A 13,029-nucleotide genomic window follows, 5' to 3' on the forward strand; every position below is an offset into this window, starting at 1 on the left:
GGCCTTGGGTCAGCCATAGCTCTGGCAGAGGTTGTCCTTGAAGGGGCAGCTGCTGTGAGACCCCTCTCAGCCCCACCCACCTCACAGGGTGTCTGTTGTGGGGGGAAAAGGTAAAGGAGATTGTAGGCCGCTTTGAGCCTCTGTCCTTGGCAGCTGCTGTGAGAGCCCTCTCCAGCCCCACCCACTTCACAGGGTGTCTGTTGTGGGGGAGGAAGGTAAAGGAGATTGTAGGCCGCTCTGAGCCTCTGTCCTTGAAAGAGCAGCTGCTGTGAGAGCCCTCCCCAGCCCCACCCACCTCACAGGGTGTCTGTTGTGGGGGAGGAAGGTAAAGGAGATTGTGAGCCTCTCTGAGACTCTTTGGAGTGGAGGGCGGAATATAAATCCAATATCTTCTAATATCTTCTACTGTAAGCTCCAGGAAGATTGGCTACATCAGGGGTGTGTGGCCTAATATGCAAAGGAGTTTCTGCTACAAAAAATGTTCTGGCATTATCTATGGCCCCAGCCTGGTAGAATAACCTACCTGGACATCAGAAAGATTTCCCATATGTAGAATAGAACTTTTCAGGAAGACTTTTCTATGAAGGGTCTGCAGGTATCCTTTTTTAATGTTGTTGAACATTTTTACTGCTTTCTTGCTGTTGGCTTTATTTTTTGTAATCTGCCTTGAATCTTGGTGTGAAAGGCAAACTATAAAGAAATAATAAAGTAAGTCAATAAATAAATGTCTTATAAAATGGATCTAAAATCCATCCAACATACTTATGTAATGCAAATAAATCTACAAAATCAAACTGCGAAGAGGCAGAATCACTGACAAAAATGGAAATGAATGCAAAAAGAAACAAAATATGGAATATTTGTTCATCTCTAGCTTACGATTGTAATTATTCTTTACTAGGGGGTTGTAATCAATGGGAAATTATTCATTCACTAACAAAACTGCCTTTACATCTTTAATTCTGGCTTTAATTCGGTCTCAATTTCATCTGCTGTTGTAGAAGATGGGCCGTTTTCGGTTGTGACATATGATTGTCCAATCCATGCTTGGTGAGTGAGCTCAGGAAATGAAATATCTGAGAAAGTCAGCTGTTTGGGACACTTTTCCAGGATCCTCTATATTTATTTGGAACATCACTGATCATCAGTGCGCACCTGTTGACGCTCTCTGATGTTTAATCAAGACACAAAGTATTTTGTCTTCCTAAACTATTGAGGAGTGTTCACATGTTCCCTAAATACTTTCCAGGCATTTCTGATACCAGTCCCATAACTTTTACTTGATTGTGTCTAGGATTTTATTTTGACCAGCAGAACTTCTAAAATTAATTCTGAACAAGCGGGCACAGTTCATGAAAGCTTCCATTTCCTTCATATCCCCCCTCTGCTACATTAAAGATATATGCACACAAATTATTTGAATATTGCAACTGATTAATTTTAGCATGAAAATATGTGCGATTCCATCCAGGTGCACATACGCACTTCGGCACAGTGCATGTGATCACCAAGGCTTCTTTAAAAAAATCAGGAACACAATTCCAGCTGGCTTGGAATCACGGGTGTGGCCTAATATGTAAATGAGTTCCTGCTGGGCTTTTTCTACAAAAAAGCCCTGCATGAGACAATGGTGATATCAGGGGGTGTGGCCTAGAAGAAGAAGACTGCAGATTTATACCCTGCCCTTCTCTCTGAATCAGAGAGGCTTACAATAACCTACATTTTCTCCCCCCACAACAGACACCCTGTGAGGTGGGTGGGGCTGAGAGGGCTCTCACAGCAGCTGCCCTTTAGAGGGCTAATATGAAAATGAGTTCCTGATGGGCTTTTTCTTAAAAAAAAGCCCTGTTTGAAACAATGGTGATGTCAGGGGGTGTGGCCTAATATGCAAATGAGTTCCTGATGGGCTTTTCCTACCAATAAAACCATGGTGAACGTTATGCTAAATGAATCATCAGGCAACCATATGTATACTCAGATTAGAGTGTTTTATTAATGTCCATGTTCACATTAGTCATGCAGGAATACACATGTTATGCATAAAGTGTGGGTACATAGCACTCTCTACAAAATCCTGCAATTAAAAATGAAACAACCAAGAAGTCCCTGATGGACTAATTATACTTTGAAAACAAGATTAGGCAATCTAGAACTGCAAAATCTGAGGAGAAATTCTGATGAGAATTTGCAAACATTTTCAAATGACAAAGATGTCCTTTGTGGGGGAGGGGAGGCAGGGAACCATTGGATGGATGGTCATGCAACCAGGACATCCAAACATGACTGTCAACCTAAAGATTTCCCATTGCCAGAGGTACGAGTGCATCTGTTTCCCCAACATCATTTAGAGCCCACAATTTGCTTTCATCACTGCCTGCCTTCCATTTGGCGTGAGGCAATTCTGTGCTGCAAGTGACAACAAATCTGTCGGCTGGAGTCCCTCTGATGCTCCAAGATGAAGGGCTCTTGTTCCCACGCCAGAAGACAAGTCATTGGAATAGAGAAACCAGCCGGCTTCAATGCCTGCCTTCACTCTTTCTGACGCCCCTTGAAAGACAAGATCACAAGACACAGTTGCAAAACATGGCAGGCGAGAAACTGGAGGCAAATCAAACCATTTGCTTCACTAATGAATCCCCTGGGTGGCGGTAGAAAGCACCAGCATCCCTCATTTATCGTCTTAATTTAATAAGCTGGAAGTGTCGGCTGCAAGGATGAATGAAATGCCCAGGAAGCCCGTTGAAGTCTCAGCAAACTGCATCATGGTAACGAATGGCTTCTTGGAGCGAAGAGATTCAGCAATGCCTGGACATCAGGAGGCGCTACATCACTCTAAGAGTGTATCAATGTTATGTACTTGAATAGATGCCTCTCTTTGTCTTAAGCTGGAAGCTGTTCTCTGACCCCTCCTCTCTCTCTCTCTCTCTCTCTCTCTCTCTCGCTGTGTCCTAGAACAAAGTAGGAGTCCAGTCGCACCTTTAAGACCAACAAAGTTTTATTCAGACTGTAAGTTTTCGTATGCATGCATACTTCATCAGACAATGGAATGGGGTACAGTGAGCAGAGCTACATAGAGCTGGTGGGCAGTGGTTAAGCATGCAAAATGGTACAAGGTTAGAATCCAATGGCAAAATAGTGAAATTAACAAACTGCAAGAACGTTTGGTCTGGACAGTATTTGCATGAGATACCAATAAAACTAACATGACAGAATGGGGGAATGATGATGAGACTTTCATAAGGCAATAAATAGAGCAAGAAAATCGGGGAAAGGAAGGATATAAATATTGAAAACAAACAGATACTGGGTTGGTTCCACTCAGCTCTTTCAAGAGTAGCAGGTCCCCCTTGACCGAGGAGGAGGAGCTTGGATTTATACTGACCCTTCACTCAGAGTCTCAGAGTGGCTTCCAATCTCCTTCCCTTTCTCTCCCCACAACAGACACCCTGTGAGGCAGGTGGGGCTGTGAGAGCTCTTTTGCTTGCAAGTCTGGGTTAAACTGATGACATGTCTTTCACTCTCCTTTCACATGGCCTTCCATACAGACACATGCCTCGGCAGTTCTCTCCTGTACAGACAATGCCCCTCATATTCCCACACATGATGCCAGACAAGCTGGTCATTTGTGATAGGGAAAGTCCTCTTTAGATTAGGCTTCCCTCTCTTCTTTCAACTGAAAAAAGAAGATGGTGATATTGGATTTATATTCTGCCCTATACTCTGAATCTCAGTGTCTCAGAGCGATCACCATCTCCTTTACCTTCCCCCACACACACACACAACAGGCACCCTGTGAGGGGGTGGGGCTGAGAGAGCTCTTACAGCAGCTGCCCTTTCAAGGACAACTCCTGCAATAGCTATGGCTCACCCAAGGCCATCCCAGCAGCTGCAAGTGGAGGAGTGGGGAATCAAACCCGGTTCTCCCAGATAAGAGTCCACGCACTTAACCAGTGCACTAACCACTGCACTTAACCACTGCACCAAAATGGCTTAACCACTGCACTTAACCACTGCACCAAACTGGCACCAAATATGAACTGGATCTTTTTGAATAAATGCAAGTTTTCCTTTTTTCGCAATATACCTCCATATCCTGACTGGGCAAACTCTGCTATATTAACCAGACATCCCAATAGGACTTCCATCATGAGAAACACTGCTGTTCAGAGCAAGGACAAAGCAACTTGCAAAGAGAGTCACAAAGGATCCATCCAGATAAAAGAGCTCTTGCTGCCAAACACATTTGCCCCATATTGTTAAGAAGAGATCAGCGTGTTCCCCGTGCAGTTTTAAGAAACTGAACCATCTCTGTGGTTGCTCCAAGATAGTGGGATTCCTCCCAGACACCTTGCTCTTCCTTTGGGAGTTTCCTTTGTTATTTCAGAGGAGTTTTAATGTAAGTTAGATCATTGCTACCATTAGATCTGCTTTCACAATGTTAAAAAATGTTAACCTGAATCTCGTTCTGCTCTGTCGTATAATAACAGGTCACGGCTAACCAGCTTTCCCATTCAATCTTGCCCAACTCTCCTCCATCCTGTGCCCTTCAGCCCACGTGGCTTGTGTTCATCTAGGCCCCAGGATCCCAAGCACAAGAAGAGCCAGCTTGATGTAGTGGTTAAGAGTGCTGGGTTCTAATCTAGAAGAACCGGGCTTGATTCCTCACTTCCCTACATGCATCTGCTGGGTGACCTTGGGCAAGCCGCAGTTCTCTCAGAGCTGCTCTCTCAAGAGCAGTTCTCGAAAGAGCTCTCACAGCCCTACCTGCCTCACAGGGTGTCTGTTGTGGGGGAGAGGAAGAGAAGGAGATTGGAAGCCACTCTGAGACTCCAAGTGAAGGGTCAGTATAAATCCAACCTCCTCCTCTTCTTTGGACCTGCTACCCTTGAAAAAGCTGAGTGAAACCAACCCAGTATCTATTTGTTTTCAATATGCATATCCTTCCTTTCCCCCAAAATGTGATCAAGACCCATTAATAATAATAACAGATCTACTGAAGCTCTGTTTCACCCCCACCCCCCACATAAGAGGAACACAAAGAGGCAAATGGGTAACACCAGGGCTTCTTTTTTTATATAGAAAAAGTCCAGCAGAACTAATTTGCATATTAGGCCACCACCCCCTGACGTCACAATTGTTTCACACACAGCTTTTTTGTAGAAAGGCCCAGCAGGAACTCATTTGCATATCAGGCCACACCTCCTGACACCAAGCCAGACAAAACTGTGTTCCTGATCAAAAAACCCAAAAGCCCTGGGTAACAGCATCCCACTCACATGATTTCCAATCCAGGCAACCTCATCATGGACCCAGGGTATTAATATTTAGGCAATGCTTGTGTTTTAAAAAAAAACTCAATTCAGTCATTTAGTTCTATTTAATAGGGAAAAATGAGTATTCCCCATTTCATTGCTGTTGGTTTTGTAGATTTGTTTGCATAGTGTATCGTTTTTCTATGCCATTTGTACAGCATTTTTATGGGTAATGGCTTTTATATGAATAATACACGTATAATACTGATTTATTGATGTTCCAATGATGCTGAAAATGCATATAATTTACCGGGGGGGGGGGGGGATGTGGTTTGAGGAACGAAAAACAGCACAAAAATGAAGAATCATGAGTTCGATCAGCACCTGTGATAAATGAAATCAAAATAAGGATATTAGGACTGACACAGCAAGGATAAGAAGAAAGTGGAATTCATCCCTAGCATTTAATGTTGATCTGTTTTTAAATTTATCCTTTTATCTATTGTTTGTCTTTGTCTCTGCCTGACTTTGCCTGGGTATTGATAATTCTTTAAAAAGGATTATTTCTAACCATTTTTATAAGCCGCGTAGGGACAGATGGAATATAAAATGTTTTAGTGTGCTTCCTCCCTTCCACCAAGAGCTACCGAGAGCCATGGCTATCAAACCAGAGAATCCTGGTTTTGCTAAAGATTGCACTGAGCATCTCTGGCCTCCATGTACACTCCTCAGCAGCATGAGACTATCTCTTGGTTGAAACCCTGCTTCACTAGATGGCTACTCTCATTTCCCCTTGATGGTTTTTTCCCATCCAGAACTAAAACTAGCTCTTTTCCCCCAGTATGTTTGTCTGGGATTAAGTAGGTTTTTAATTTAATTTTATTTTTTCGTATTGTGTGTGTGTGCTTGCATACCTGGAAAGTCATGGTGACCTCCAGCAACCACTACTGGAGCCTGGATATTTTTTCAGAGAGGCTTGAAATGCCTGCCTCTGTGCCCCAGCATTGGTATTCTTTCGGAGATAGGGGTGCCAGGTCTGTGTTGGAAAATACCTGGAAACTTTGAAGAAGATATTCGATTCATACCCTGCCCTTCACTCTGAATCTCAGAGTCTCAGAGTGACAGACTTACAATCTCCTTTACCTTTCTCCCCCACAAGAGACACCCTGTGAGGTAGGTGGGGCTGAGAGAACATGACCTCATGTTCTTATAAGATAAGAGTCCATGCACTTAACTATTACACCAAGCTGGATCTTTCGGGGTGGATCCGGAAGTCAGTAGGGTTCGGGGAGGGGCCTCAACATGGTACAATGCCACACATTCCATCTTTCAAAGCAATCATTTTCTCCATGGGAGCTGATTTCTGCTGGCTGGAGATCAGCTGTCAAAGTGGTAGATCTCCAGACCCCACCTGGAGGCTGGCAACCCTATTGGAGGTCTCCCTTTTAAGGACTTTCAAAGATTTCCCAGTGGAGGATGGTAAGCAGTGGGGTGCTGCAGGGCTCAGTACTGGGTCCCATGCTCTTTAACTTGTTCATAAATGATTTGGAGTTGGGAGTAAGCAGTGGCCAAGTTTGCAGATGACACTAAATTGTTCAGGGTGGTGAGAACCAGAGAGGATTGTGAGGCACTCCAAAGAGATCTGTTGAGGCTGGGTGAATGGGCATCAGCGTGGCAGATGAGGTTCAATGTGGCCAAGTGCAAAGTAATGCACATTGGGGCCAAAAATCCCAGCTACAAATACAAATTGATGGGGTGTGAACTGGCAGAGACTGACCAAGAGAGAGATCTTGGGGTCGTGGTAGATAACTCACTGAAAATGTCAAGACAGTGTGCGATTGCAATAAAAAAGGCCAACGCCATGCTGGGAATTATTAGGAAGGGAACTGAAAACAAATCAGCCAGTATCATAATGCCCCTGTATAAATCGATGGTGCGGTCTCATTTGGAATACTGTGTACAATTCTGGTCACCACACCTCAAAAAGGATATTATAGCATTGGAAAAAGTCCAGAAAAGGGCAACTAGAATGATTAAAGGGCTGGAACACTTTCCCTATGAAGAAAACTTAAAATGCTTGGGGCTCTTTAGCTTGGAGAAACGTCGACTGTGGGGTGACATGATAGAGGTTTACAAGATTATGCATGGGATGGAGAAAGTAGAGAAAGAAGTCGTTTTCTCCCTTTCTCACAATACAAGAACTCGTGGGCATTCGATGAAATTGCTGAGCAGTCGGGTTAGAACGGATAAAAGGAAGTACCTCTTCACCCAAAGGGTGATTAACATGTGGAATTCACTGCCACAGGAGGTGGTGGTGGCGGCTACAAGAATAGCCAGCTTCAAGAGGGGGTTAGATAAAAATATGGAGCAGAGGTCCATCAGTGGCTATTAGCCACAGTGTGTGTGCGTGTGTGTGTGTGTGTGCCCAGTCAATACCAAGTCAACCCCAAACTGAGCGTGGGGAAGAAGGTGGGGGGGGGGAACCTTGCAGTGGTAAAAACAACTTCCACTTCTCTAGAAATTCTTCAGGTGTTTTGTCGAAGCAACCCCCCCCCCCCCCCGCACAGACAATTCACTTTATGTTGCTCTTTAGAATAATCCTTTGTGAGCAGCTCTACAGGTTTTTGTTTTTTTTTAAACCACACAAGGCTTTGTTTTTCCTCTCTTGTTTCTTACCGACCCAAAGTCGTTGGTTTCTGCTCTCCTGTTATCTCACCCTTCCAGTCCCCAATGTAAGTAAGCATTTAATACATTCCAAGAAACACTCCCCTCCCTGCAGAAAGGCAACACATCTTCATTAACTCCCTATGACATTCCAAATAGCTCGAGATAAAGGCACGCTAGATCTGGAAAGACAACTAGAAATGCTTTCCCGTTCCCTCCCTCCCCCACAACCCCTTCATTGTCTGAGCCCCACACAGCGCTCATCCCACCCCCCGGAGCTTACATTCAATTACTGAAGATGAATCGAGTGAGCTTTCGAGACTTTCTCAAAGAGCTCGGAATTTGGCACACCGACTCCCCACCAGATGGCGCTAAAGCTTGCAAAATAAATATCTCGGCTGTCGGCGGCTTGAGCTGGAAATCGAAATCCCGAACAAAGGAGCTGTTATTTACCAGAGGCATTTCACCTGAAGAGCAAAGGGTTTCAGAAGCTGGGAGCTTTCAGGCGGAGCTGGCTCCAGCCTCCAGAGAAGTGTCCCAAAGGGTGATTAACACGTGGAATTCACTGCCACAGGAGATGGCGGCAGCTGCAAGCATAGCCAGCTTCAAGAGGGGTTTGGATAAACATATGGAGCAGAGGTCCACCAGTGGCTATTAGCCACAGGGTATTGACGGAACTCTCTGTCTGGAGCAAGTGATGCTCCGTATTCTTGGTGCTGGGAGGGCAACAGTGGGAGGGCTTCTAGTGTCCTGGCCCCACTGATGGACCTCCTGATGACACCTGTTTTGTTTGGGGGTGAGGGTTGCCACTATGTGACGCAGAGTGTTGGGCTGGATGGGCCATTGGCCTGATCCAACATGGCTTCTCTTATGTTCTTGCGTGACAGGCTGCTTGCAAAGCTGGCCCTGCCACTAGGCAAACTAGGTGGTTGCCTAGGGCGCTGGCCTTCTGGGGGCTCCGAATTGGGCACCTCCCATGTGACTCAGTGACATTACCAATGCAGGGGAGGCACCAGAAGTTAGCCTTGCCAAGGGTGCCAGACAGTCTAGGGCTGGCCCTGGCTCCTTGACACCCTTTCTTTAAGCCAGGTAATATAATGTGAGGGAAAATAGGGATGCCAACCTCAGGGAGGAGGGGCCTGGGCATCTCCCGGAATTACAGATCATCTCCACAGTAAAGAGGTCAGTTCCCCTGAAGAAAATGGATATTTTGAAGAGCGGGCTTTGTACGCACTGAAGTCCCCATCCTTTCCAGGCTCCACCCCCAAATCTCCAGGAGTTTCCCGAGCTGGAGCTGGCAATCCTTCCCCTCCATCCCCTGCCAGTGACCACGAGGGGTAGACTCTAAAGAGACACAACATTTCTTCTCCAGGCTTATTGGCAACCCTAGTTTTAGCTACCCATCCATGCTCATAGGCATTTAAAGAGGCATTATAAGCAGGTCTTCTCAGAAGTAAGTCTCTCTTTTTTTATTCAATGGGGCTTATGGATGTGCTCCTAGGTTGGCAGCCTGGCAGACCATCTACCCCAAATTTATCTTGCTCCTTTTTAAATGGAGTGCCCTGTGATAGATAGGAGTATGCCACTCCCTTTCCTCCTTTATCCACTAATCTCCTTTTAACCCTGTTTGTCTGCTTGAGAAGCCAGAAGCAGCCGATCAGGGCTCTCAGAAGAAGATGAAAGAAGGAGTTGGTGATTTTCACGATGTGGAAAAGGAGCCCTTTAACTGCCAGTTTTTCAGGTAGGGTTTAGAAGCCTTACAGGCAGGTTAGGAATAGCTCTGTCTCATAGTCCAGGGGTGGCCAACAGTAGGTCTCCAGATGTTTTTTGCCTACAACTCCCATCAGCCCCAGCCAGCATGGCCAATGGCTGGGGCTGATGGGAGTTGTAGGCAAAAAACATCTGGAGAGCTACCGTTGGTCACCCCTGTCATAGTCTATTCCGGCAGAAGCAGCAGACCGCTTTAGTGTGATTGCCGGAAGCGGCAAAGGCTAGTGGTTACAGCTTTAACATTTATAGTGCAATCCTCAGAACTCTTTCTTGGAAGTAAGCCCCATGAAACATCGCTGAATAGATCTTAGTAGGATTCTTAGCAGAACTTAGTAGACCTACTTGCAATTGCTCTTCAAGTCTTCCTAGGCAGTGGGAAGCTAAGTGGGAAGTGTTGTCCAGGCAGGCCCTGCCACTAGGCAAGCTGGGTGATTGCCTAGAGTGCCAACCTTCTGGGGGTTCCACATTGGGCATCCCTCACATGACTCCGTGACCTGGGCTATCCAGGTCAGGAAGCAATTTCAAGTTTTGTGCTTTTCATTGTTCCCACAATTCATCTGTTTTTGAAAAGTGGTTATCAGTGTGTGGGTGTGGGATGGGGAGAGAGAAGTTAGCCTTCCTGAGAGTGCCAGATAGTCTAGGGGGGCCCTGAGTGTTGTCACGTTGCAGCTGATTTATGGTGACCCACAATGTTTTCAAGATGAATAGCATGGTTTTGCCATTGCCTACTCTGACTAGCAACCCTGGACTTCCTTGACTGTCTCCCATCCAAGCACTAACCAGGACTGAGACCCTGCTTAGCTTCTGAGAATTGAGGAGATCAGTGCCTGCATTGTATAAGTTTCTGTAACCATTCGCCAAGGGTTGGAAAACCAGAAGGAAATTTGCCTGTTCTATCCATCCCATAGACGGACAATTTCTGACTATCCTTCTCTCTTCAATATTACATTCTACAAGTGGGGTAATCCCTCTCCCCGTCTTAACTACCCCCAGGCCTCGGATTCAGTGGGAGCTCACAGGAAAACAGTGCCTGAACCTTTCTGAGAGTTCCACCTCCTCCTTCTGAGAGTTCCACCTCCTTGTCCATTGAATAGTAGGCGCAGCTGCATAACAATCCCTGGATGAGCTCCACCACCTCTTTTTCTACAAAATAACCCCTGACTACCCCATATCATTGTATTAGTCCATACCCTTTGATGTCACCATTGTTTCACACAGGGTTTTTTTTTAGAAAAGGCCCAGCAGGGACTTATTTGCATATTAGACCACACCCCTGACACCAAGCCAACTGAAACTGTGTTCCTGTGCATTCCTGCTAAAAAAAAAAACCCTACCTGGAAGTCATAGTTGACTTCTAGTGACCCCTAGCAGGGCCTGGATGTTCAGAAAGGTGACTTGCTATTGCCTGCCTCTGTGTCCTGGCCCTGGTGTTCCTTGGAGTCTCCCATCCAAGCACTTGCCAAGGTCAGCCCAGCATAGCACTGCTGGTTCAATAGATTTCTTTGTTTTTCATATGTAGGGTATACAGCACAGTGTATGTACCAATGTATATCACCTATACACAAGTACGATGCAGTTTTAGTAATGCACAAATAATGTTAATGAGTACATATATGTTGTGGAGAAAAATTGGTGCAAGGAATCACATTAACAAATGAAAATACAATCGCGGTTTTGATATGCTCCAGAACCCAAATGGGGATTTTGAGGATGAAAAATCACGCGGCTGAGAAATTAAAAATCACCCCTATTTAAAATCCTCCATAACTAACCAAGCCAGCTTAACTTTAAGCCCCTAGTGGCATTCACATGTTCCATGTTTGTTCTGTAGAAAGACACAAGGTTGTTGAGTGTAATGTAAAAACTATCTCCTCCCTTCCCACTAAAAACACATTTCGGCAAAAGGCACCAGCGTCTTTGACCTGAGAGGACAAGAACTCTGCCAAGTTGGAAATGTATAGCTAGTGTTCACTTGCCTACTTTCTTTAAAAACAAAATTTGCAGCCATAAAAAGGGAAGGGGGAAAAAAGACCCCAGTACTGGCCAACCTTGGTGTTCTTTGAGAAGTGACTGTATAGTGCAATGCAAAAATAACTGGAGTCTGCGCTTACAAAATCCGTTCAACAGCAAATGACTTCATGAAGCTTTCCATGATTCATGGAACCTGCCAAACGCAAAATAGGGTCACCATTTCCAGACACCTGAAAAGGCCTTTTGAGATGGCTTTTATTTAAAAAACCAACCAACCCTAAACAGGTCTACTCAGGCACAAGTCCCATTTTATTCAGTAAGGCTTACTCCCAGGAATGTAGATAGATCCAAGTGGGCAGCTGTGTTGCTCTGAAGCAGTAGAACAAAGTAGGAGTCAAGTTCACCTTTAAGACCAACCAAGTTTTATTCAGAACGTAAGCTTTCGTGTGCTCCAAGCACACTTCATCAGATGATGAATCAGGTACAGTGAGCGGGGCGATATATAGCTAGCAGGGGTCATTTTGGAGAAAAGCAGGTGGTGGAGCTCATCCAGGGATTGTTATGCAGCTGCACCTACTATTCAATGGACAAGGAGATGGAACTCTCAGAAAGGTTCAGGAGCTGTGCTCCTGTGAGTGCCCACTGAATTGGAGAGCCAGTTTGGTGTAGTGGTTAAATGTGCAGACTCTTATCTGGGAGAACCGGGTTTGATTCCCCACTCCTCCACTTGCACCTGCTGGCATGGCCTTGGGTCAGCCATAGCTCTTGCAGAGGTTGTCCTTGAAAGGGAAGCTGCTGTTAGAGCCCTCTCCAGCCCCACCCACCTCACAGGGTGTCTGTTGTGGGGGAGAAAGGTAAAGGAGATTGTGAGCTGCTCTGAGACTCTTCAGAGTGGAGGGTGGGATATAAATCCAATATCTTCTTGAATCTGAGGCCTGGCTGGTAGAGTGGTTTAGAATGCAAAATGGTACAAATTTAAGATCCTAGCCTAAATGTTCCCTGCTGAAAGCTCCCTTTTATACTCCTGGGAAGATGAGCAGACGCTCCTGCAACCCACCAGCCTCTAGCCAAAGCTACATATACTCAAGGAACACCAGCCACATATTTAAGGAGCTTCAGCTGGAATCAGAAGATGTTCCAGCTGAGCTAGACCCCGCCCCAAATGGGTGTGCCACAATCATCATAGGAGGATGTTGCCTCAAGGGAGTGGGTGTGGCTTGTTTGGCTTTATAAGACCTTGCTGGTGGACAGGACAGGGAGGCTGTTTAGCAGGCATAGGAGGAAACAGTGAAAAAAGCATCGCTTATTATGGCAAAAAGCACTTAAGCATGTAAGAACTGTTGATTAATTTGTTTACTTACTTCACTGATAT

General features: G+C 45.4%; 1 long non-coding RNA gene across 1 annotated transcript; it reads right to left on the reverse strand.

Annotated features, from left to right (window-relative positions):
• Positions 1-1,969: 1,969 nt before the first annotated feature.
• On the reverse strand, positions 1,970-8,388 carry LOC132580493 (uncharacterized). The gene is made up of 2 exons (XR_009556055.1): positions 8,200-8,388; positions 1,970-2,547 (listed from the first exon to the last, which is right to left on the reverse strand). It is a non-coding gene; the product is annotated as an uncharacterized LOC132580493 (long non-coding RNA).
• Positions 8,389-13,029: the final 4,641 nt, after the last annotated feature.

Source organism: Heteronotia binoei, chromosome 12 (genome assembly GCF_032191835.1).
Source record: "Heteronotia binoei isolate CCM8104 ecotype False Entrance Well chromosome 12, APGP_CSIRO_Hbin_v1, whole genome shotgun sequence".
Lineage (NCBI taxonomy): Eukaryota > Metazoa > Chordata > Lepidosauria > Squamata > Gekkonidae > Heteronotia > Heteronotia binoei.